Raw genomic sequence first — 25,500 nt, forward strand, 5'->3', positions numbered from 1 at the left:
ATAAAAAACAGTATTAGTTAGATAACGATCATTTTAATCTAAAATAGAACTGAGCCAGTTTAAATACTTAACTTACAATCCAAATTAAGTCTGTGGTGACAATTGCAAACAAATTAAAAACTGAAATACTACTACACATAAAAGACAAAGCCCCAACATTTTTTTAAATTTCAATTCAAGGTTTAATCATCCAATTTTTCTCATAAACGCAGACTTCTTCCTTGCATGCATGCAATTTTTCCTTCCCTTGTTTTCTCTAGGACAAAAGTTATCACAGTGCATACGTGACAATCTACCCTCAAAACTCTCAGCATCAATCAAACAGTCACAAGAAAAGGCCATAAAACACTACGATGCTAATGCCACAAAATGGTGGCAGTCGTGGTGATGTCCATGTTGAGGATAACCAAAACATGTCCTTTCCGTCGTGGGAGGGAACCTTTATGAGGTGCTTCACTGCAATAGATGAAAAGCTTGCTAAGAACATTGACACTGATGGATTTCATGGCGGTAGCACTTCTGTATCTGTACTCAAACAGGTATAACTAGACCTTCACAATTACATTACCTTCTTGCCAATGTTGCTTTTGCAATTATGTTTTTTCTTTTTTTGTGAATACTTTTGCAACAATGTTATAACCACATCTTTTTCCCCCTTTAAATTTCAGGGTGAGCAAGTAATAATTGGCAATGTGGGGGATTCTCGTGCAGTTCTTTGCAGAAGAGCACCTGACAATCACCTTATTCCTGTTCAACTTACTGTTGACTTGACTCCAGATATTCCAAGTATTGTTGACTTGACTCCAGATATTCCAAGTATGTTTTGGTATTACCTATTCTTAGTTTCCAAATCTTACAACCCTTTTTAGTTTATTTGGTTAAATTGTCTAATTAAGCCATATTCATTAAGAACTTATTAGATGAGAGCTTCTTTCAGGACTTGTTTGGGTAAGTTTATTGATAGGGAGAAGGGCGTACATGAGGAAGAAGCAAGAAGGATGTACACGAGGAAGAAGCAGGGGTGTCCAGCTGGCATGAGGATAGTGGGTGTATCAAATATGTTGTCTGCCACCACTCCTAGCACTAATAATTTGTTAGGATTTCTGTTGTAAGAACATTCTAGTATATCAGCCAAGTTCTATATATATGGTGATGGGTGTAATCCAGATTATGGAAAAAAAGAATATTGCCTTTACCTTGAATTGTTCTTCTTCTCCCTTATTCTCTGGAGGTACTGACCCTCGAAGTCAGCTAGTTTTTCCCTGCACGTAACAATTTGGTGCTTTCATTGAGAGCCCATGGCCGCCTTCCATGGCTGCCATAGCCATTTCCACACACCTTCGTTGCTGCACACCCCTCCTCCCTTTGCACATCCAACTCAATTCCTTGGGATTGATTTTGAAAGTACCCGCCAACGGTTGCTGAGTTTGTTCGATTCTGAGAGGACCCCTCCTTCATTTCAACAACCACCATACGAAGCTTCCATGGCTGTCGTCCATGGCTGCCACTTGCCGTACGGAGCTTCAATATTCTACTGAATGGCCATAAGCTACTTCTACAAGTCCAAATAAGTTTTATGAAATTCTTCCTAATGTCCCTTGGTCTGTGTCTAACTAGCTTTTCTTCCTCAATGTCACTCAGGAGAAGCTATGAGAATTTTTGCTGTAGAAGAAGATCCTACTGTAAACAGAGTATGGATGCCTAAAAGGGACTGCCCTGGACTGGCTATGGCAAGGGCCTTTAGAAATTTTTGCCTAAAAGACTATGGTGTCGCCTCAGTCCCTGATGTGTCTTAAAGAAAACTTACCAAGAAGGATAAGCGTGTGGTTTTGGCTTCTGATGGGGTAAGCATTTTCATATCAGGATGTCAACTTCGAATTATGGATTTTGATTCTTGAGTAATCAGTTATAGGAACAGAACAATCATTATTAGTGTTTAAGTTATGCTCAATTCTCGTATTCCTCTCAATCCAAATATGTTTGCAAATATTTGATCAAATAGTGTAAGAAAAGAAATAACCACGAAGGTTAAATGAATTAACAGCATGTAGTTTCCACACATACGTATTTAGTTCATATTGGACAAAAATTAGATGCAGTTAGTTCTATAAGTGCTTTCATTGTTGTCTTTCAATTAGAATTAGAGTTTTATCAAGTAATCCGTGTAATAAAGGTTTCAATTAAAAGTCAACATAGACTACTAAGGTGAAATCCAATTTTGATTGAAGAACAATGTTAAAAGCACCTGTAAAACTGTATCTAAGTTTTGTCCCAGCATATTTGGCACAAATAATAGCTTATTTTTATCAATTTCCTAAGAGAGCTTTTAATCAATAAACAACAACCAATTAACTTCTCAAAATTTATCCCAACCAAAAAGGTCTAAATTTTCTTTCTTACAGATTTGGGATGTGCTAACAAACAGTGAAGTAATAAACATAGTTGCGTCAGCACCAAAAAGGTCCATGGCAGCCAAATTGTTAGTAAACCATGCTGTTCGGGCTTGGAAATATAAGTATGGTTTCAAGGTAGATGATTGTTCGTCCATATGCTTGTTCTTGAAGGATTAGCCTGCTTTAACCCAATCCTGATCCAAAGTGAGTGAGAACAATAGACATCCCTTGAAGCACCTGCATTTCTCATAATCTAGACATGTAAATACTGAAATTGTAGATATGGCAAGAGTATGGTAGAATCAAAAGGAAGAATGGGATGCTCTTGGAGGGTTCTCCAGAGCGAACTTTGAATCATAGATTGCAATCACCTCAGTACCTCAAGGAGGGTTGAAGCTGATCACTAACTCAGCCAGAAACTCCCCGAATCCAAGGGCTAGTGCTACTAACAAGTTAACAATTGTACGGCCAGAAGATTTTGGTTTTGACACAAACCCAGAAGAAGGCAATTATTTTAGCCTTCTAATTCTGGTGTGATTACATGCAAGACTTCTTTTCTATCTGCATAAGACCAACATTGATCAATTTTAGCACTCTATATTATGGTACCATAAAACTTTTTTATTTTCTGGCTTGGGTTCTAAAGAGTTCAATGAAGAACTAAGCTGCACCTACTTTTCTATTTCTCTTCAATTATTTCCTAGTGTGCTGTGTTGACACTAACATTCAGCATAAAACATTACTAGACACTAGAACCAGAGGGGTTATACTATTGCTGAGCATTTTGAAGCTTAAGAATGAATCTTCAAAAGTAAAAGGTGATCAATTAACAACCCAGGAAATGAAATTTTATTAATAACTTCCAGAACTTCTGGAAAATGATTACAACACCAAAATAATGTTATTTGGCCTAAAAACATGCCTTATAATTATTAAGAGTAACGCCAAAGTTGAAAAACACGATGTTAAATATATTTTTTATTCTTAATAAATATCTAAATTTTGTATTTTTTTCTAATAAAATATTAAATTAAAAAAATTATAGTTTCAACAATTTTTTTATCAGTCATAGTTTCAACAATTTTTTTGATTGATCTAAGTTCCTCAAGTTTTCTCTATCTTTGTTTTTAGTTATTTTCATCAAATATCATTATTTATGAATGATGCGTAAACACGTGCACGACTAATACGATGTAATAATCACATAATAAAAATATTATTGGTTCAAGATATTTTTTGAGAGTTTCAAGGTGCTACAAATTTTTTTGATGGTGTAAAACTACTAGAAAAAGTTTTGAAGTTTTGAAAAAAAAAAACAAAAAGGAGATGTATTAAGTAAAATCAATAAATCATAAAGAAGAATTTACACAAATAAACATCCCACAAAACCATTCTCTAAAACATAATCCATAACTTAATGAGAATAGAATTCTCATCCTTAAAAAAAACGAATTCTCATATGTTTAGAACTATATATTGACGATGTCATACTAGTAGATATGAGAGATTAAAAGCATAGTTTATAAAAAAAAATTATAATCAATATCTTGCCAAATTTGTTAATAATGTAATAAGTTAATGAATTATCATATTTCTGTTGCATTATCAATCAACATTAGTTGATAGTAGAGACTAAAATAAAAGATATTAAATTTTTATAGGGACTAAAAAAATAAAAAATTAAAGGACAAAACCAAAAATAAGATATATTATAGCGACCAAATAATTATTTAAGTCTTCTATTTTTTTTTCTTTTTCCTAATATACCCTTTTCTTCCTTAATTTCTCTCTTTTCCCCTTTGTCTCCTTCTTCCTAAGTATCTTCTTGTCACCTTTCTTTGCAAACTCGTCTCTGATGCTGATATGGCTTTGCCTGAATCCCTGTGCTCCTCATTACATGCATCCCCATGTTCACGCATATCCTTGTGCTTTTAGCGTTACGTGTTGGCAAGACTATGATGGCGACAGCTGTGACGTTGCCGAGTGGATCTTACTCCCTTTGTTGCAGCTATCATGGGGGACCATGGCGATTGCCACTAGATCCCTTTGGATTCTCTCTGATTTTTGTGATGTCGTTAGGATTTTCCTATAACATTCGTGAAATATTCTGAAATATCGAAAGATGATTCCGATGATGGTTACAGGTGGGCGACAATCACAAGGGGAAGATGAAGAAGAGCAGAAGTAACACGGATGGTGATTTTTTATAGTGTACGACGGCTAATGCAGAGAGAAAATAGAGGAGTAAATTGAAAAAGAGTAGGATAAAAAACAAAATAAAAAAGAAAGAAGAAAAGTATTGTCCATAAAATTAAAAATGTATATATCTAATGACTTGAAATATGTTTCAAATAATGAGATATGAAGTGAGGTCCCACTCTAGCCATCTTCAAGAAATTACTGTCTCTCTGTTTATATATATAATACTTAATTACTTAATTCATGAAGATTAAGAAAATTGATTAATTTAATTGATAACAATAAATTTATCTTAAATTTATAATTTTTTTCAAAATTATTATCATTTATACTCCCCTCTCTCCTAATTGTTTGTCAATATATCTTTTCTCTTTCTTAACTAGGGACATTTCTAATATAGAATTAATTAATACATAAAACATTATAGATTACGTCTTATAAAAAATAAATATCATTTTAAATTTGAGTCTTATAAATAAAAATGGAATGAGTAGTCTTTAACTCTTTATACTTGCCTTTTCCTACTATTTGGTTAAGAAGAATGAAAGAGAATTGAAAGTATACAGAGTTGAAAGACAATGAAAGAAGATGGTCTAGGATGTTTGTTACATGTGAAAATTTGATGAAAGTTTCAAAAATAATGTGAGACCCACATGTTTTTACTTTCATCTCAAAAAGAGAATAAAAGGGAGGAAAAGAAACAATAAAAAGGATGCTATACACAAAATTCTTGGTTGCTAAAATTGTTCCTCAAGCCCCTCATTAACCTTCAGTGGAACTTTTAAATTAGGGTATCATGTCACATATAATAAGTTATTCAAATGTCATAGTTGATTATGCTTAGTTTGCAATCAAGTTTGCTTTCTAGTGGCTTTTACTCAAGATATAATCAATTATATATGCAATTTATATAATTGATTATGTGACTTTAATTAGTAAAAGAATATACATTTTTATCTCATATATATAGTTACATAAACTTATTTTTTTGGGGTAAAATGAATGTTTACTTAATCTCTTTTTCAGTTATTTTTCTTTTATTATTGACCTAAACACTTTAGTTTAAGCATTTCATTTCTTTTACACTTTTTTTTTTCCATCTCAATCAAATAACTTTATTTTTTTTATTCTTTTTTCATTTTTTTTTTGAAGAGAGTCTCTTCTCATTTCAACTTTCTTTCATTTATTTTCATTCCTTTTCACACTACATACAGTTAGACTTAGGCTGCCATTATGATGGAGAAAAGTAATATACAAAAAAAATTATATATTTTATTCGATGGGATCCACATCTCTTATATTTTACTTTAATTATTTTTTTCATTTTTTTCCTCTGCCTTTCCTTCTTCTAAATCAAATGCCCCCTACACAATTCCATCCTATGAGACAAATGTGTGTTTAAAAGAAAAAGTTTATAGATATGCGTCAATTGTAACTTTTGATGCGGAAGTTAATTAGCTAGCTTTAACAGCATGCACGTTTAGGAGAAAATGCAAGAAAATCCAAAGGGGCAATAATAAAGCTGGTTGGGAGTGGATTCCAAATCATCAAATCAAATCAAATTCTCCCATTGCTCCAATGAGTTGTCCTCCCACAAATTAAGCTCCAATCTTCTAGAAATAAGGTTTTAAATAGCCAAGGATTAAGATTAATTGTTGAAGGACAAATTCAATGCCATGTACTCCACACAACAAGACATCTGAATGAGTAATTAATGATATATGAATTATCATTTATTTTAATCATTTTATTTTTTATCTATCTGTCACATCATAAATTATATTACACCTATATTTTTCCTTTTTTTCCCTATATGTTGAATAAATTTTTGGATGTTATCAAACATGTTCCCATCTAAATTGAGCTAGATCTGATTCATCCGAAAGAGGATCCAAGTATCCATAAGATGATTTTAAAGAGAGAAAAGAAGGAAATACCATGATTTGAATCCCTTTTATTAACAAAATCTAACAACTAATGTCTAAAAAAATTAAGCAAATTAATAATTACACTAATTACACTATTTTTTTGGTATTCATATAATTCTTATCTCTTCCCAACAAATATTACCATGCAAAAAATGTTTTTTTGGATCTGCATCAATACCCAAAGATGTGGATAAAAGATGTTAATACATTCAGTGAAAATTTCTTTATTATCTTAAAAATATTTTCCTTTTGAATAATAAATATAATTTTCACAATTAGTTGAGTGTACTTTGTTTTTCAGAGATGGTAGAGTGGTCCAGAGAAACTGCACCTGTCAATGGATATGAATTCAACTTTGAACAAGATCTAAACAGAACTTCTGATTTAATTGACGTGAAAGTGATCCTTTCTCAATAGCTGAATTTTTAATTGGAAAGCTTTTCATTGGACATCAGACTATAAGAGGACAACTACAAAGGATAATCTCAGATCTTTCAGTAAGGCATGCTTCCCATGCATATATTGACAGATAACTGAAAATGTTTCATATCATTTAATTTCTAACCATTTCAAATTCTTTGGCAAAACATATCTGAGGTTTTCTTTTTTTCCATTATTATTGTGTTGTAGGAAATTGTAGTATACTGCTCTCTACCAAGGTTATCCATTGATGCAAGGAAGAATGTGCTGCAGCAAACTATACACTTCAAATAATTTGATGTTTTACTTTTTTGCCAAATATTGTGCTGCAGCAAACTATACACATACTGTGTTGTTGCCATCTCTAATCTAGTCTTGATACTAGTGTTCAAAATGAGAATGAACTGGAAGCAACAGAATCACCAATTCACAAAGCCTTTGATGCTTAAGATCAGAGTGGAGGTGGTGCTTTCATCAGAGTTTCATCAAGTCCGCTGAGAAACAATCATCATACTTCTACAAGAGAAGCTTGGGCACCTTTGTAGTTCTGGCAAGTCATTTTGGATCTAGACAAGAGCCAGGGAGGTTAGAAGTTTTCATCAGGACTAAGGGGTTTGCTCTATGAAATATAAATGGAAGACAAGTACATTCTTGGGGTGAAACACCATGACAGAGACTGAGTTTATGACAGATGGGACATTTTGCTCTGCTTTTAGTTTAACTGAATCTTCTGGTGAAGACACTGAACTATGAAGTATCTTCTGGGAAAGATTTATGTGGTGTCTTGCAAAAATAACAGTGATGTAATAAACATAGTTGCCCTTATCAGATTTAAGTTGCAAACATTCAAATCTTTACACTGCCACGGCCACATAGATTGCAAACATTCAAGGCCCAATGGTGGAGTCCATGGTCGAGGCCATCTCCAGCATCGAGACAACTTGCCTCCAACATTTAAAATTGAGGGATTGTTCGTCAGCTATATCTTTTCCAGGTGGTCGTCTACCTGCATCTCTGAAGACTCTGGTTATCAGCAATCTTAAAAATCTGGAATTCCCGACCCAACACAAGCACCAGTTACTAGAATCACTGTTTCTATATAATAGTTGCGATTCTCTCAAGTCTCTTCCATTGGTTACCTTTCCAAATCTCAAAAGTCTCCCAATCGAAAACTGTGAACACATGGAATCTCTTTTGGTTTCAGGGGCAGAGTCATTTAAGAGTCTGTGTTCTTTGAGAATTTCCCAATGCCCCAACTTTGTATCATTCTGGAGAGAAGGATTGCCTGCGCCCAATTTGACTGATTTTGAAGTTTTGCATTGCGACAAGTTGAAGTCATTACCTGACAAAATGAGTACTCTTCTCCCAAAGTTAGAATATCTTGACATATCCAACTGCCCAGAAATTGAGTCGTTTCCAGAAGGGGGGTATGCCACCTAACCTGAGAACAGTTTGGATTGTCAATTGTGAGAAACTACTGAGCGGCCTAGCATGGCCATCCATGGGCATGCTTACCCATCTCTATGTGGGGGGTCGATGTGATGGCATCAAGTCCTTCCCTGCAAGAATTAACCATAGAGAGATGTTCTTTGCTGGAGAATATGGTGGGAGAAAGGCTTCCTGTCTCTCTAATAAAATTAACCATACAGAGTTGTCCTTTGCTGGAAAAACAATGCCGCAGGAAGCACCCTCAAATTTGGCCTAAAATATCCCACATCCGTCACATTAAGGTTGACCATAGATGGATTTAGTGACCAAGGATGAGCACCGGGTAATTCTCCTTCTTTGACCTACTTCATCGTCTTCTAAGCCTAAAAGGGACTGCCCTGGATTGGCTATGGCAAGAGCCTTTGGAAATTTTTGCCTAAAAGACTATGGTGTCGCCTCAGTCCCTGATGTGTCTTACAGAAATCTTACCAACGAGGATAAGTTTGTGGTTTTGGCTTCTGATGGGGTAAGCATTTTCATATCAGGATGTCAACTTCGAATTTTGGATTGTGATTCTTGAATAATCATTTACAAGAACAGAACAATCATTGTTAGTGTTTAAATGATGCTCAATTTTCTCATTCCTCTCAATCCAAATATGTTTACAAATATTTGATCAAATAGTATAAGAAAAGAAATAACCAAGAAGATTAAATGAATTAACAGCATGTAGTTTTCACACATACATGTTTAATTCATATTGGACAAAAATTAGATGCTGTTAGTTCTATAAGTGCTTTCTTTGTTGTCTTTCAATAGGAATTGGAGTTTCACCTAGCAATCCGTGTAATAAAGGTTTCCATTAAAAGTCAACATAGACTACTAAACTGAAAATCCAATTTAGATTGAAGAACAATGTTAAAAGCACCTATGAAACTATATCTAAGTTTTGTCCCAGCATATTTGGCACAAATAATAGCTTATTTTCATCAGTTTCCTAAGAGAGCTTTTAAGCAATAAACAACAACCAATTAACTTCTTAAAAATTATCCCAACCAAAAAGGTCTGAATGTTCTTTCTTAGAGATTTTAAGCATGACTAAGAATTATAAACAGCAACACCAAAGTTGAAAAATAAGTTTAAATATATTTTTTTTTCTCAATAAATATTTAAATTTAATATTTATTTTCTGATAAAAAAATTGCAGTAAGTTCCTATAAAAAAAAAGTCATTTATTATTAGTCTTTTGAAATGGAGTCATAATAAATGAAATACATTATCCTAAAACAAACATATAATTTTTTAATTTATCATGAACTAAAACATAACATAAAAAACAAAAATATACATTAATACTTAAATACAAAACTAGAATATTTATTAGAAATCAGGCCAATATATTAGCCTATAAAAAAATAAAGGCAGACCTCCTATATGAGGGCAATTTTATCCAAAAAAATGCAGAGTGTCCTTGCCCTTTCTATATGAGGGCAATTTTATCCAAAAAGATAGATACGTGGAAAGTCACACAATGGGGTGGACCACACACATGTCTGAATATGACCATGACACAAGATCACGAGAAACTTGATTCAGATTTGATTGCTACTTGTGTAGTAGGTACGTATTTTATGTTCATATTATGTTCATTTTTTGTTAATTCTCATTTAAATTTTCATATATGTTCTACAAATAAATTAAATTACATACAAATATAAATTTTAATATATAACAATTTTTATATTTGCGGCTAAAAATTAAAACAATATATATATACAAAATTAATAACTTAAAATACTTACCACTAAAATAATTTAGCATACAAAATTAATTATTTCAAATACGTTAAACTATTCTAATTTTAACATATTATATGAAACTCATAATAACTACAACCTACGTAATATAAAATTTTTTATTGTTATCTAATTTAAATTTTTTAATTTATAGTATGTATAACTATTCCTAATTTTTCATATAAAATATTTAAACTAAATGTAATGTATCATATAAAAAATTTAAACTAAACCTAATCCAAAATTAATAAGTTATGGAACCTAAAACTATTTTTAATCTATTATATAAATTTTTTTAATTAAACCTAATCTACCATATAAAAATTAAAACCATTTCTAATTTATCATATTAAATATTTAAACTAAATGTAATGTACCATATAAAAAAATTTAAACCAATTCTAATCTAAAATTAATAACTTATGGAACCTAAAACTATTTTTAATGTATTATATAAATTTTTTTAACTAAACCTAATCTATCATAAAAAAATTAAAACTATTCCAAATTTATCATATCAAATATTTAAACTAAATATAATGTAGCATATGCAAAATTTAAATTAAACCTAATCTAAAATTAATAAGTTATGAAACGCCAAACTATTCTTAATCTACTATATAAATTTTTTTATATAAACCTAACTTACCATATAAAAATTTAAAGTATTTCTAATCTATCATATAAAATTAATAACTTACATTTCCTAAAACTAAAACTATTTCTAATCTACCACATAAAAAATTTAAAATAAATTCTAATCTATCATATAAAATTAATAACTTATCTTTCCTAAAACTAAAACTATTTCTAATCTACCATATAAAAAATTTAAAATAATTCTAATCTACTATATAAAAGTAAGAACTCAAACTAATAATATTAACAAATGAAACTAATAATATTAACAAATAAACTAAATCTAATGTTTCTTATAACACAAATAATAGCATACTAAAACTAAACCTAATATTATTTAAAACTAAATCTAAAAATAAATGTACTCTATAAAACTATAATTATCAAATTAAATTTAATTTATTATTTCTAACTAAAACTAACTTAACATAAAAAAAACTAATAACATATATTACTAATTATCAACAGAATATAAATAAAATAAAAAACTAATTAAACAAACTTACTTGAAAAAATTACAAATGAAGCAAACTTTTCACAGCTCTTCTTCTTTCTCCCACACAGCAAGCTTCTTCTTCTTTTCTGCATTCGCGTGAATGCTCTACGGGGGAGGGGGGGATTTAAGCACCATTTTGCAATGAAGTCGCTGCTGGGGCTGGCGATTTGGCCCAACCAAATCGCCATTCAGCCTGGCGACACCCTGCTGCACCTCCTTTGCACGTCGCAGGCTGCAAGCCTCCTGGGAAATGATCTCTGCAGTCCCCTAGGCTGAATCGCCAAGAGCAGTGGCGCTTTCACTGTGGCGCCAACAGTGCTGGCGTTTCCCACGTCTCAAATCGCCAGCAGTAATGGCGCTTTCCTCCCCCCTCGACACGTGTCCGCCATGCACGAAGTCGTCATCAGAAATGGCGCATCCCATGCTGGGGGCGTGCAAAAACAGCACCCCCTAGGAAATACTTTCCAAACAGCCCTAAACTGGGAATAACTTTGTAAAACAGCGCCTCGTTGGGAAATTTGCCTCCACCCAGATACCACGTTCAACAAGTATCCAACCACACCGCTACACCTTGTCAAAAACCAACCCAGTTTTGTAACCAATTTCTTTCCTTTATCTTTCTCATTCAGATCATGGCTGAGGCAGTTGGTGGTGCGTTTCTCTCTGCTTTCCTTGATGTTGTGTTCGACAAGCTGGTCACCGATGATGTTGTTGACTTCATCCGTGGAAAGAAGCTTGACCTCAATTTGCTTGAGAACTTGAAGACCACTCTGAGACTGGTTGGAGCTGTGCTTGACGATGCTGAGAAGAAACAAATCAAACTCTCCAGTGTCAACCAGTGGCTCATTGAGCTCAAAGATGCTCTCTATGAGGCCGATGACTTGCTGGATGAAATTTCTACCAAATCTGCAACTCAAAAGAAGGTTAGTAAAGTGTTTTCTCGCTTTACCGATAGGAAAATGGCCAGTAAGTTGGAAAAAGTAGTTGGCAAATTAGATAAAGTTCTAGAAGGCATGAAGGGTCTTCCTTTGCAAGTGATGGCAGGAGAGAGCAACGAGTCGTGGAATGCTCAGCCAACAACATCTCTGGAAGATGGATATGGTATGTATGGTAGGGATACAGACAAGGAGGCCATAATGAGGTTGTTGTTAGAGGATAGCAGTGATGGTGTGCAAGTGTCTGTGACCGCTATTGTAGGCATGGTTGGGGTTGGAAAAACCACTTTAGCCCGATCTGTGTTCAACGATGGCAATTTGAAGCAGATGTTTGATTTAAATGCTTGGGTCTGTGTTTCTGATCAATTTGATATTTTGAAGGTAACAAACTATGATAGAGCAAGTTACGCATGAATCTTGTAAATTGAATGATCTTAATTTACTTCAACTTGAATTGATGGACAAGCTGAAAAGTAAAAAATTCTTAATTATCTTGGATGACGTTTGGATCCAAGATTACGATAGCTGGAGTAATCTGACAAAATCATTTCTACACGGGATAAGGGGAAGTAAAATTCTCTTGACAACCCGCAATGAAAATGTAGTGAATGTAGCCCCTTACCATATTGTTCAAGTTTATCCTCTAAGTAAATTGTCAAATGAAGATTGTTGGCTAGTGTTTGCAAACCACGCATTTCCTCTCTCAGAATCAAGTGGGGAGGATAGAAGAGCTTTAGAAAAAATTGGAAGGGAGATTGTTAAAAAGTGTAATGGATTGCCTTTAGCAGCACGGTCACTCGGAGGTATGTTGAGAAGAAAGCATACCATTAGGGATTGGAATAATATACTTGAAAGTGATATTTGGGAACTTCCTGAAAGTCTGTAATATTATTCCCGCCTTGAGAATTAGTTATCATTATCTCCCTCCACATCTAAAACGGTGCTTTGTTTATTGTTCATTGTACCCGAAAGATTATGAATTTAAAAAAAATGACTTGATCTTGCTGTGGATGGCTGAAGATCTTTTGAAGCTTCCAAACAGAGGAAAGGCGTTAGAAGTTGGTTATGATTATTTTGATGATTTAGTTTCAAGATCATTTTTTCAACATTCAACAAGTAATTTAACTTGGGACAATTGTTTTGTAATGCATGACCTCGTGCATGATCTTGCATTATCCCTTGGTGGAGAATTCTACTTCAGATCAGAAGACCTTGGAAAAGAAACCAAGATTGGTATGAAGACTCGTTATTTGTCAGTTACAAAGTTCAGTGATCCAATCTCACAAATTGAAGTTTTTGACAAACTACAATTTTTGAGAACTTTCTTGGCAGTTGATTTTAAAGATTCTCCGTTCAACAAGGAAAAGGCACCAGGTATTGTAGTCTTGAAGCTCAAGTGCTTGAGAGTTTTATCATTTTGTGGCTTTGCAAGTCTGGATGTTTTGCCTGATTCAATTGCTAAATTGATCCACTTGCGTTATTTAAATCTCTCTTTTACAAGTATTAAAACACTGCCAGAGTCATTGTGTAATTTGTACAATCTACAAACTCTGGTGTTGTCTCATTGCGAAGTGCTGACCAGGTTGCCTACTCACATGCAAAATCTTATAAACTTGTGTCATCTTCATATTAATGGTACTCATATAGAAGAGATGCCTAGAGGAATGGGAATGTTAAGTCATTTGCAGCATTTGGATTTCTTTATTGTGGGCAAGCACAAAGAGAACGGAATCAAAGAACTGGGGACACTTTCAAATCTTCATGGTTCGCTTTCTATTAGGAATTTGGAGAATGTAACCAAAAGCAATGAAGCATTGGAGGCTAGGATGCTGGATAAGAAGAATATAAATGATTTATCGTTGAAATGGTCTAATGGCACTGACTTCGAAATTGAATTAGATGTACTGTGCATATTAAAACCTCACCCAGGCCTGGAATCTCTATCAATATGGGGTTATAATGGAACTATATTTCCAGATTGGGTGGGAAATTTTTCCTTCCACAACTTGACAAGTCTAAGGTTACGTGATTGTAATAACTGTTGTGTGTTTCCTTCGCTTGGGCAACTACCATCTCTTAAGAAGCTCTATATTTCAAACTTGGGTTCAGTGAAGACTGTTGATGCAGGGTTTTACAAAAATGAAGATTGTCCTCCTGTGACACCCTTTTCTTCCCTTGAAATTCTAGAAATATATAACATGTGTTGCTGGGAGTTGTGGTTCACCCCTGATTCAGATGCCTTTCCTCTACTTAAGTCTCTCAAAATAGTGGATTGCCCCAATCTAAGGGGAGATTTGCCAAATCAACTTCCTGCTCTGGAAACACTTATGATTAGAAATTGCGAGCTTCTTGTCTCTTCTCTCCCAAGGGCTCCCATCCTTAAGAGATTTGAGATATGTGAAAGCAATAATGTATTGCTGCATGTGTTTCCTCTTTTTTTGGTCGAGGCCATCACCAGCATCGAGCCAACTTGCCTCGAACATTTAACATTGAACAATTGTTCGTCAGCCATATCTTTTCCAGGTGGTCGTCTACCTGCATCTCTGAAGGCTCTGGATATCAGCAATCTTAAAAATCTGGAATTCCCGACCCAACACAAGCACGAGTTACTGGAATCACTGATACTATATAATAGTTGTGATTCTCTCACGTCTCTTCCATTGGTTACCTTTCCAAATCTCAAAACTCTCCAAATCAAAAACTGTGAAAATATGGAATCTCTTTTGGTTTCAGGGTCAGAGTCATTTAAGAGTCTGAATTATTTTAAGATTACGGGATGCCCCAATATTGCATCATTCCCGAGAGAAGGACTGCCTGCGCCCAATTTGACTTATTTCGCTGTTAAGTATTGCAACAAGTTGAAGTCATTGCCTGATGAGATGAATAATCTGCTCCCAAAGTTAGAATATCTCCAAGTTAAGCACTGCCCAGAAATGGAGTCGTTTCCTGAACGGGGTATGCCAGCTAACTTGAGAACAGTTTGGATTATCAATTGTGAGAAACTACTCAGAGATCTAGCACGGCCATCCATGGGTATGCTTACTCATCTCTATCTTTGTGGTCCATGTCATGGCATCAAGTCCTTCCCTAAGGAGGGTTTGCTGCCTCCCTCCCTTATGTCTCTGTATCTAGATAACTTGTCAAATCTGGAGATGTTGGACTGCACGGGGCTTCTCCATCTCACATCCCTGCAAAAATTAACCATAGATAGATGTCCTTTGCTGGAGAATATGGTGGGAGAAAGGCTTCCTGTCTCTCTAATAAAATTAACCATAAAGAGTTGTCCTTTGCTGGAAAAACAATGCCCAAGGAAACACCCTCAAATTTGGCCGAAGATTTCCCATATCCGTGCTATCAAGGTTGGCGGTAGATGGATTTAGTGGCCTAGGATGAGCACCAGGTAATTCTCCTTCTTTGACCTACTTTATCGTCTTCTAAGTTTAACCAAGCAAAACTATTTCAGTCAAGGATATCTTTCATTTCGAGTCATTTTACCCTCACATTTAATTTAGTCATTGCATTCAACAAGTGTTAGGTTAGTTGTTCAGTTTGATACTTGGTAGGAATTGCGGGTGTAAACAAAAGCAAATTCTTTTGTATAGATTTTATTTACTTCAGAAATGACTAGATTTCTTGTGTATGAACTGATTCTGAAATGGAAATTGATGTACTATATATGTTACTGAATCTACAGGGAATAACAGCATTATTAAAGGCAAGATATATGAGAATGTTTCTTATGATCCTCTAGCTTCAAAGAAGAAATAACAATTGGGTGTACTTTGTTTTTCAGAGATGGAAGATTGGCCAGCAGAAACTGCACTTGTCAATGGATAATTTAACATTGAACTATATCTAAATGGTGTGTAAAGCTGATCTTCCAGGGCAAAAGGAGAAAGAAACAAGGGTCTGGTCTGATGATGGCAGAGTGTTTCAGATAAGGAGAGTGGGGAACAATGAGAAACTCAACTGAATAAGATTGTTCCATGGCACCATCTAGAGCATAGCACCAGCAACTCCCTGAGCATACAGGCCTTAAGCCATTACTTGGCTGGTTCGGATAGGTAATAATTACAGAATTCACTAAGACATTAATGCTTCTTTGATAGAGAAAGAGGGGTGCAGCAAGTAACAGAGGTGCAACAAGCAAACCCAAGACAGGGTACAAACAGCAACACAGAGACCCAAACAGAAGGCAGAGCAAAGAGGGTGATTAACAAACCTTCATACCTGAAGGATTTTGTGTGATGAGGGATGAGCTGGCACTAGAAAAATCTGCAAGGATTTGTTGTCGAGAATCAGGAGGCAACCATAACAAATTTCCATATTTTGTAATCTTTGCACCTAGCACAGAATCACAATTCTGTTAGGAATTTCATTATAAATATGGACTCATTGTAATAAGCAGATTATGAATGAAATACTTAGCTTTGAATTTCTTCCCTTCTTTTCCCTCTGGAGGAACTGGTCCTCGAAAACAGCCAATTCATACCTAACATTTGGTGCTCTCGTTCCCCATGGCCGATCAGCCTCACAGCACCTCATCCTCTCCGCTCGAAACCGCCATCCTCAAGCTTACCACCCGACAGGTCTCCCTTGGGGAAACTGTTCATTCCATGGCCCAGAAATTCGATGAGCTCTTACTCAGGCTACCCTCCACTTCCCCTTCCCCATCACCTCAACCTCCACCTTCCATCTCCCCTGTACCTGCGCATCACCACAGAATGAAATTAGACATTCCACGCTTTGATGGTACTGACCCCTTCGGGTGGGTATTCCAGATTAACCAATATTTTCAGTATCACGCAACCCCCGAACACGACAGACTTACCATTGTGTCCTTCTACATGGACGCCCGGGCTCTTGCCTGGTTCATGGATGGCCACGAACGGCCAACTCACTTCCTGGCCTGCCTTTATTCAAGCTCTTCAGACCCGTTTCGCACCCTCTCATTATGATGACCCCACTGGTAGCCTTTTCAAGCTCACTCAACGTGGTTCGGTGACTCAATATTTGTCGGAATTTGAGGAACTCGCTAACCGTATCGTCGGTCTTCCTCCCCAATTCCTCCTCAGCTGCTTCATATCGGGCCTGACTCCCGAAATCCGCCGCGAGGTGCAATCGTTGCAGCCTCTGACTTTGGTGCAGGCCGCCGGACTTGCGCGTCTTCAGGAGGAGAAGCTCCTCGACACGCGTTCATCCTTCCGCAACCGCGCTCCTCTGGTCCTTTCGGTTCCTCCACCGCGACAGAGCTCCACACCTGCTCTTCTCCAAGCCCCTTCGTCTCCTGCTACATCCTCACGACCTCCTCCGGTGAAGCGTTTGTCTCCAGCTGAAATCGCTTCTCGCCGAGAACGCGGGTTGTGCTTTACTTGCGAGGAGAAGTACCATAGAGGTCACATATGTGCCTCTAGGGTTTTCCTCCTGGTGGCTGCTGAGGACGACAACTCTGACCCTCTTATAGAGGACTTGGACCCAGGACCCAACCCACCCGACAGTCCGAACCCAACCGCGGCCCAAATTAGTTTTAATTCACTCTCGGGTAATCTAGCACCCAAAACTCTCCGTTTATTGGGCCTGGCTTCCGGCCACCATGTTGTCGTTCTCGTCGATGGGGGAAGCACCCATAACTTCATTCAAGAAGAATTGTTGTAGAGCCTTGGCCTTCCAACCCAGACCACCACCCCTTTACGGGTCTTAGTGGGTAATGGACAGCATTTAGCCTGCTCAAGCTGGTGTCCGCGTGTCATCCTCACCATTCAGGACCTCACTTGTGACGTGGACCTTTATGTATTACCCATTGCAGGAGCCAACATTGTCCTTGGGGTACAATGGTTAAAGACATTGGGACCCGTGCTTACTGATTATTCCCTCATGACTATGAAGTTTTTCTATGACCAACGTTTAATTGAGCTTCGCGGTGACACTGACCTCATCATTAACATGCTCACTCCACCTCAGCTTCGCAGATTTTTGAAACTCAATGAACATGCATCCTGCTTCCACATCGCGGTCCTCACAGAGGCAGTTCCTGACGAGCCTTCACAATCACTGGACCCTCAAATTCAAGCATTAATTGATCATTTTGGGCCTTTGTTCCAGACACCTACATCCCTTCCGCCGGCGCGAATAACCGACCACCACATCCATTTACTTCCCCAGGCTACTCCTGTTAATGTAAGGCCCTACAGGTACCCCCATTACCAGAAGCAGGAGATTGAACTCCAAGTCGAATCCATGTTGCAGAAGGGCTTGATTCGACCCAGCACCAGTCCTTTCTCCTCTCCGGTGCTTCTTGTCCGCAAACATGATCATTCATGGAGGTTTTGCGTGGATTACAGAGCCCTTAATGCCATTACCATCCGTGATAGATTTCCTATTCCTACAATTGATGAATTGTTGGATGAATTGGGCCACGCATGTTGGTTTTCGAAACTCGATTTGCTCCAGGGGTATCACCAAATACGAATGCATTCCTTAGACATTGCAAAGACGGCGTTCCGCACGCACCACGGGCATTATGAATTCAAGGTTATGCCCTTCGGGCTATGCAATGCTCCCAGCACTTTTCAGGCGACGATGAACATGCTTTTCCGGCCATTCCTCCGCCGGTTTCTCATTGTCTTCTTTGATGATATATTAATATATAGCATCACTTTTACTGATCATGTTCTACATTTACAACAAGATTTTCAGGTTCTATTGGACAATCAATTCGTCCTCAAACTTTCCAAATGCACTTTCGCTCAGCCAGAGGTAGAATATCTTGGCCATGTGGTGTCTCAGCGAGGTGTTGAACCAGTCTCTTCTAAAGTGGATGCAGTCCGACAATGGCCCTTGCCTCAGTCCGCCAAAGCTCTCCGTAGCTTTCTGGGTCTCGCCGGATTTTATGGAAGATTCATTAAAGGTTACGCCACCATTGCGGCCCCTTTAGTTGCGGCCACCATTATAGAGCCCTTTCAGTGGACCCCTTCAGCCCAGGTGGCCTTTGACCAACTGAAACAAGCCTTGTCTGAAGCCCCTGTGCTTACTCTTCCTAACTTTCAGCTGCCATTCACGGTCGAGACGGATGCATCCGACATTGGGATGGGCGCAGTTCTCTCCCAAAAGGGACATCCCATAGCCTATTTCAGTAAACAATTTCCACCCAAGCTCCGCCATTCCTCCACCTATGTTCGTGAATTATTTGCAGTGACTTCAACGGTTAAACGGTGGCGTTAGTATCTTCTGGGTCATAAATTCACGATCATAACGGACCACCGCAGTTTGAAGGAGCTACTCACACAAGTGGTGCAGACCCCTGAGCAACACACATACCTGGCTCGTCTAATGGGGTATGACTTCCAAATTCAATTTCGTTCCGGCGCCACTAATCAGGCAGCAGATGCGTTATCACGAATCTCCGAGGAAGAGTCCTCTTTGTCCCTCATTTTGTCGGTCCCTTGTTTGACATTTATGGAGGAATTGAGGATGCAATTGGCTCAGAATGAGTCTTATTAGTCCAAACTTCACGACATTCAAGCCACTCCCACCAAATTTCCTGATTTCAGTATTTCAAACAACCTCATCTTACGCAAAGGCCGCATCTGGCTTCCTCCTCACCTGCCATTGCTCCCTACACTCCTCACTGAGTATCATGCTACTCCTACAGGCGGCCACCTTGGCGTCACAAAGACCATAGCCCGACTAACGGACAATTTTTATTGGGACGGGTTGCGAGATGATGTAGCACGATTTATCTCTACTTGCTTGGACTGTCAACACTCCAAGTATGAAACCAAGCGCGCCGCCGACCTCCTGTGCCCTCTGCCGGTTCCTCACCGTCCATGGGAGGATCTCTCTCTAGACTTTATTACTGGTCTGCCTGTCTTTCAGGGGAACACCACCATTCTTGTGGTTGTCGACAGGTTCTCTAAAGGCATCCATTTGGGAATGCTTCCCACCTCACACACAACCTATACCGTCGCAGCTCTATTTATGAACATTGTCGGTAAAATTCATGGTCTCCCTCGTAGCATGATTTTTGATCGTGATCCCCTGTTCTTGAGCAGGTTTTGGCAGGACCTCTTCCGTCTCAGTGGCACCCATTTAAGGATGAGCTCCTCTTACCATCCTCAGAGCGATGGTCAGACAGAAGCCCTAAATCGCGTCATTGAACAATACCTCAGAGCTTTCATTCACCGGCGACCAAGCTCATGGGGCAAGTTATTATTGTGGGTGGAATGGTCCCACAATACTTCTTGGAATGCTGCTACTGGTTCCACTCCATACGAGATCACATTTGGAAAAAAGCCCTTTAACTACCCTGACTATCTTGCCGGAGATTCAAAGCTCGACGTTGTTGATGATATGCTCACGAACAGAGAGGACACTTTTCGCTTGATTCGTAAAAAGCTTCTCAAAGCTCAAGAATTGATGAAGAAATATGCAGATGCTAAACGCAGAGATGTGGAATACCAGGTTGGTGAATGGGTTATGGTCAAACTCCGACCCCATCGTCAAACTTCGGCCAAGCCTTCTTCTAGCTCCGGGAAACTTCAGAAGCGCTTTTACGGTCCATTTGAGATCACTGAACGAATTGGTCCTGTGGCCTATCGTTTGAAACTCCCTGAGGGTGCTCGTATTCACCCCGTGTTTCATTGCTCTATATTAAAACCTTTCAAAGGGTCACCAGCATCTGCAGATTCTGTTTTTCTTCCTGACCAATTTGCTCACGATCAACTCACTGTATCTCCTTTGGCCATTTTGGATTACCGCTACAATTCAGATAACCCAGAGTCCCCGTGGGAGGTACTGGTGCAATGGGAAGGCTTAGATCTTGATGAGACATCATGGGAATCCTGGACCCAGTTAAGTCGTGACTATCACCTTGAGGGCAAGGTGAATTTCCAAGGCCCGTGGGATGATAGAGAAAGAGGGGTACAGCAAGTAACAGAGGTGCAACAAGCAAACCCAAGACAGGGTACAAACAGCAACACAGAGACCCAAACAGAAGGCAGAGCAAAGAGGGTGATTAACAAACCTTCATACCTGAAGGATTTCGTGTGATGAGGGATGAGCTGGCACTAGAAGAATCTGCAAGAATTTGTTGTCGAGAATCAGGAGGCAACCATAACAAATTTCCATATTTTGTAATCTTTGCACCTAGCACAGAATCACAATTCTGTTAGGAATTTCATTATAAATATGGACTCATTGTAATAAGCAGATTATGAATGAAATACTTAGCTTTGAATTTCTTCCCTTCTCTTCCCTCTGGAGGAACTGGTCCTCGAAACCAGCCAATTCATACCTAACATTCTTCCTCTATGAGGGTTCATATAAAATTAATAAGGGTTTAGATCTTTCAAGTAATAACAAATATTCGAGAACCTACTTAACAATCCTACCTTGGATTATTTGAAATAACAAAATAAGTTGCAGTTCCTGTCTAATATTTCTAGGACATTTCCAAAACATAACTTCAACAGTGAATAAAAAGAAGATAGAAAAAAATAAGACAATGTTGTTTTCTTCTTAATCTTATATTTTATTGTTTCTCCCATGCCTTACATCAATTTTGTAACCTATGTGAAACTTGGATGATTTAAAACACAATAATAACAATGAATAAGGAATAGAAACTAGAGGGTCTTAGGTAGGAGATTGTGGTCTATCTGAGAAGCAAAGTCCTGATTTCATTCTTTACCTATAATTCATCAAGGTTATAATTCTCTAAGCTGATTTATTAGGCAATTGTCTTTGTTCTTTCTCATTCTTGTTTCTTATTTCCCTCTAAATTGGGCTCAGAGCTTTGTTCTTACTTATTGTTTCTTATTTTCCTTTCGATCATATTTTCATTAGTTGTTCATGTCAATGAATGCAATGTTTGCTTTGACCCAGAGGGGTGGCTTTGTTCAACCTGACAAGGATGATCCCAACCTACCTCTAGATACAGCTCCTATTAAGCATGTCACGCAGGTATGCTGACACATAATTGAAAAATGTTATCCTGCCTCTAACTACTTGTTATAAATTCTATGCCACTACAAATTTTCATCCGAGTTGGGTTATCATCTTTTTGGTCTTTCATCTTTTGTGAATTTTTGCTTTTAGTTTCATAATTTTTTTATCCTTTTTTAGTCTAATTTTTTTAAAATTTTTTGTTCTGAATATTATTTTACTAATATTGTGCTACAGGAAACTATAAATTTATAATTTATATTATAATACAAAAATATTTATTTTTATTTATATTCTTTTGAAAATATTGAAATTCAATTTAAAAATAAGTATGAAAATGAAAAATTAAAAAGAGATAAAAGTTTAATAAAAAATTTAAAATACATCGTTGAAAAAACACTAAAATAATACTTTAGTTGGAGAATAACTCTTAAAAATATTTTCCGCTACAGGAAACTCATATCAGATAAAACTATAAAATTTACTATAAAAGAAAGCAACTAATGTGTTTATCCGTTACTCATGCAATTTTTCCTTCCCTTGTTTTCTCTAGGACACAAGTTATCACAGCGCACACGTGACAATCTACCCTCAAGTGATGTCAATGTCAATATGATGCTAATGCTACAAATGGTGGCTGTCATAGTGATGTCAATGTTGAGGATAGCCTAACAGGTATAACTAGACCTTCACAATTACGTTACCTTCTTGTCAATCTTGCTTTTGCAACAACGTCTTTTTATATTTGTGAATACCTTGTTAGTATAGAGTAATAAAAGAAGAGAAAGAAATAAAGGGAAGAAAGAAAAAGACACACAGTTTAACGTGGTTCAGCACACAATGTATGTGCCTACGTCCACGGCTACACTAGGAGAACTTTTTATTACTTGCACATAAAAGCTTACAAGGTGTCTCTATATATAATACTAGTGAGACACAAGTTTTTACAAACCAAGCGATGTGGGACTAAGCCCACACAAGTTTTACAGACCAAGCGATGTGGGACAAAGGAACTAAGACCACAAACTCTAACAATTCTCCCACTTGGGGTCTAAGTTCCAAACTCTAGCAGCTCCTTGTAAGCAACGAGTTCATCGACTCTTTACCTAGTGTAGCGCCTTCATCTTCAATTATCCTTGAAGGCCAACTGAGGCAATGCAAAGCCTCAGTTTGTCAGTTGTAACAGCTTTAGTCAACATATCTGCTGGATTCTCTGATCCTAAGATCTTTAATAAAGATAAGTCTCCATCATTTATCAACTCCCTGATAAAATGGTATCTTAATTGAATATGCTTGCATCTAGAATGGAAGACTGGATTCTTAGCAAGACTTATAGCACTTTGACTATCACTAAACATTGGAGCATCATCTTGTTCTTTCCCCAATTCATTGAGAAAATTCTTTAGCCAAATCATCTCCTTAGTTGCTTCTGAGATAGCTATGTACTCGGCTTCCGTGGTTGAGAGAGCAACTCTATCTTGAAGTTTAGACTTCCAACTCACAGCAGTACCTCCCAAGGTAAAAATGTAGCCTGTGGTGCTCTTCTTGGTATCAAAATCTCCTCCCAAGTCTGCATCTGAAAATCCCTGTAAAGTGAGATTGCATTTTCTGAAGCACAAACACATCTCTGAAGTACCCTTCAAATATCTGAGTATCCACTTTACTCCTTCCCAATGCTCCTTTGCTGGATTTGATAGGAACCTACTGACAACTCCCACTGCATGTGCTATGTCAGGTCTGGTACACACCATAGCATACATCAAACTCCCAACTGCTGATGCATATGGTACTCTTGACATGTAACATTTTTCTCCATCTGTCTGCAAAGATTGCTTCTTTGAAAACTTCAAATGAGATCCCAAAGGGGTATTCCTGGTCTTAGAATCTCCAAGGTAAAACCTGTCAAGCAACTTGTGTATATATTTCTCCTGAGACAGCTTCAAAATTCCTTCTGATCTGTTTCTAAGAATTCTCATACCAAGGATTTGTTTAGCTGGACCAAGATCCTTCATTTCAAAGTTTTCTGCCAACTGCTGCTTCAACCTGTTAATTTCTTCCATACTAGATCCTGCAATCAACATGTCATCAACATACACAACAAGGATAACATAACTATTAGTATATTTTTTAACATAGCAACAATGGTCCATGTCACATCTTTTGAATCCTGAGTTGCTCATAAACTCATTAAACTTCTTGTACCACTGCCTCGGTGCTTGTTTCAAGCCATACAAACTTTTGTGAAGCTTGCATACAAGATTCTCCTTGCCTGACACTTCAAAACCTTCTGGTTGGGTCATATAGATGTCTTCCTCTAAATCCCCATGCAAGAATGCAGTTTAAACATCTAACTGCTCCAAGTGAAGATTCTCTGCAGCTACTATGCTCAAAATAACTCTGATGGTAGTCATCTTTACAACTGGAGAGAAGATCTCTGTGAAATCAATTCCTTGTTTCTGCTGAAACCCTTTCACCACAAGTCTCGCCTTGTATCTTCTTCTACCGTCAGATTCTTCCTTTAGCCTATAGACCCACCTATTCTGTAATGCCTTCTTTCCTTCTGGAAATTTAGTTAAAGACCACGTCTTATTCTTCTGAAGGGATGTCATCTCATCTTTCATCGCTATCTCCCACTCAATAGTGTCATTCCCCTGTGTAGCCTCATTGAAACATTCTGGCTCACCAGCATCAGTTAACAACAAATAATGCAATGAAGGGAAATACCTATCTGGTGGTACTGAAATTCTGCTAGATTTTCTTGGAGGAGTTGATGGTTTTGGTTCTGACTCAACCTCTACGCCTGTACTCTGGTTTCTGTTGGCTACATCACTTTCTGAGATTTCTTCAAGTGTTGCTTTCTCAGAAATTTCTGACAGTTTACCTGCACATGTAGATTATGCAGAAAATTTGTCCTTATAAAATAAGTTCTCATTAAAAGTAACATTTCTGCTTCTGATAACTTTCTTGGTTTGGTCATCCCAAAACCTGTAGCCATACATGTCAGATCCATAACCAATAAAATAACACTTCCTTGCCTTCGGATCCAATTTATCTCTACTATTAGAGTCTGTCAGTATATATGAAACACAACCAAAAATTCTCAAATGTGAAAGTTTTACCTCCTTTCCAGACCATACTTCTTCAGGCAACTGATAATTCAAAGGAACTGATGGTCCTCTATTAATGAGATATGCTGCTGTGTTTATTGCTTCTGCCCAGAATGCTTTAGGCAAGCCAGATTGGATCCGCATACACCTTGCTCTCTCATTCAAGGTTCTATTCATCCTTTTGCAACACCGTTTTGCTCAGGTGTTCCTGGTATTG

General features: G+C 37.3%; 2 pseudogenes across 1 annotated transcript; both read left to right on the top strand.

Annotated features, from left to right (window-relative positions):
- The first annotated feature begins 260 nt into the window (after positions 1 to 260).
- Positions 261 to 3,086, top strand: LOC100807335 (probable protein phosphatase 2C-like; annotated as a pseudogene). Its single transcript, NR_164005.2, has 4 exons — positions 261 to 539; positions 669 to 816; positions 1,642 to 1,844; positions 2,403 to 3,086. The product of NR_164005.2 is annotated as a probable protein phosphatase 2C-like (transcript).
- An 8,242-nt stretch (positions 3,087 to 11,328) lies between these two features.
- Positions 11,329 to 16,671, top strand: LOC100807871 (putative disease resistance RPP13-like protein 1; annotated as a pseudogene).
- The last annotated feature ends 8,829 nt before the right edge of the window (positions 16,672 to 25,500 follow it).

This window comes from Glycine max, chromosome 3, assembly GCF_000004515.6.
Source record: "Glycine max cultivar Williams 82 chromosome 3, Glycine_max_v4.0, whole genome shotgun sequence".
NCBI lineage: Eukaryota > Viridiplantae > Streptophyta > Magnoliopsida > Fabales > Fabaceae > Glycine > Glycine max.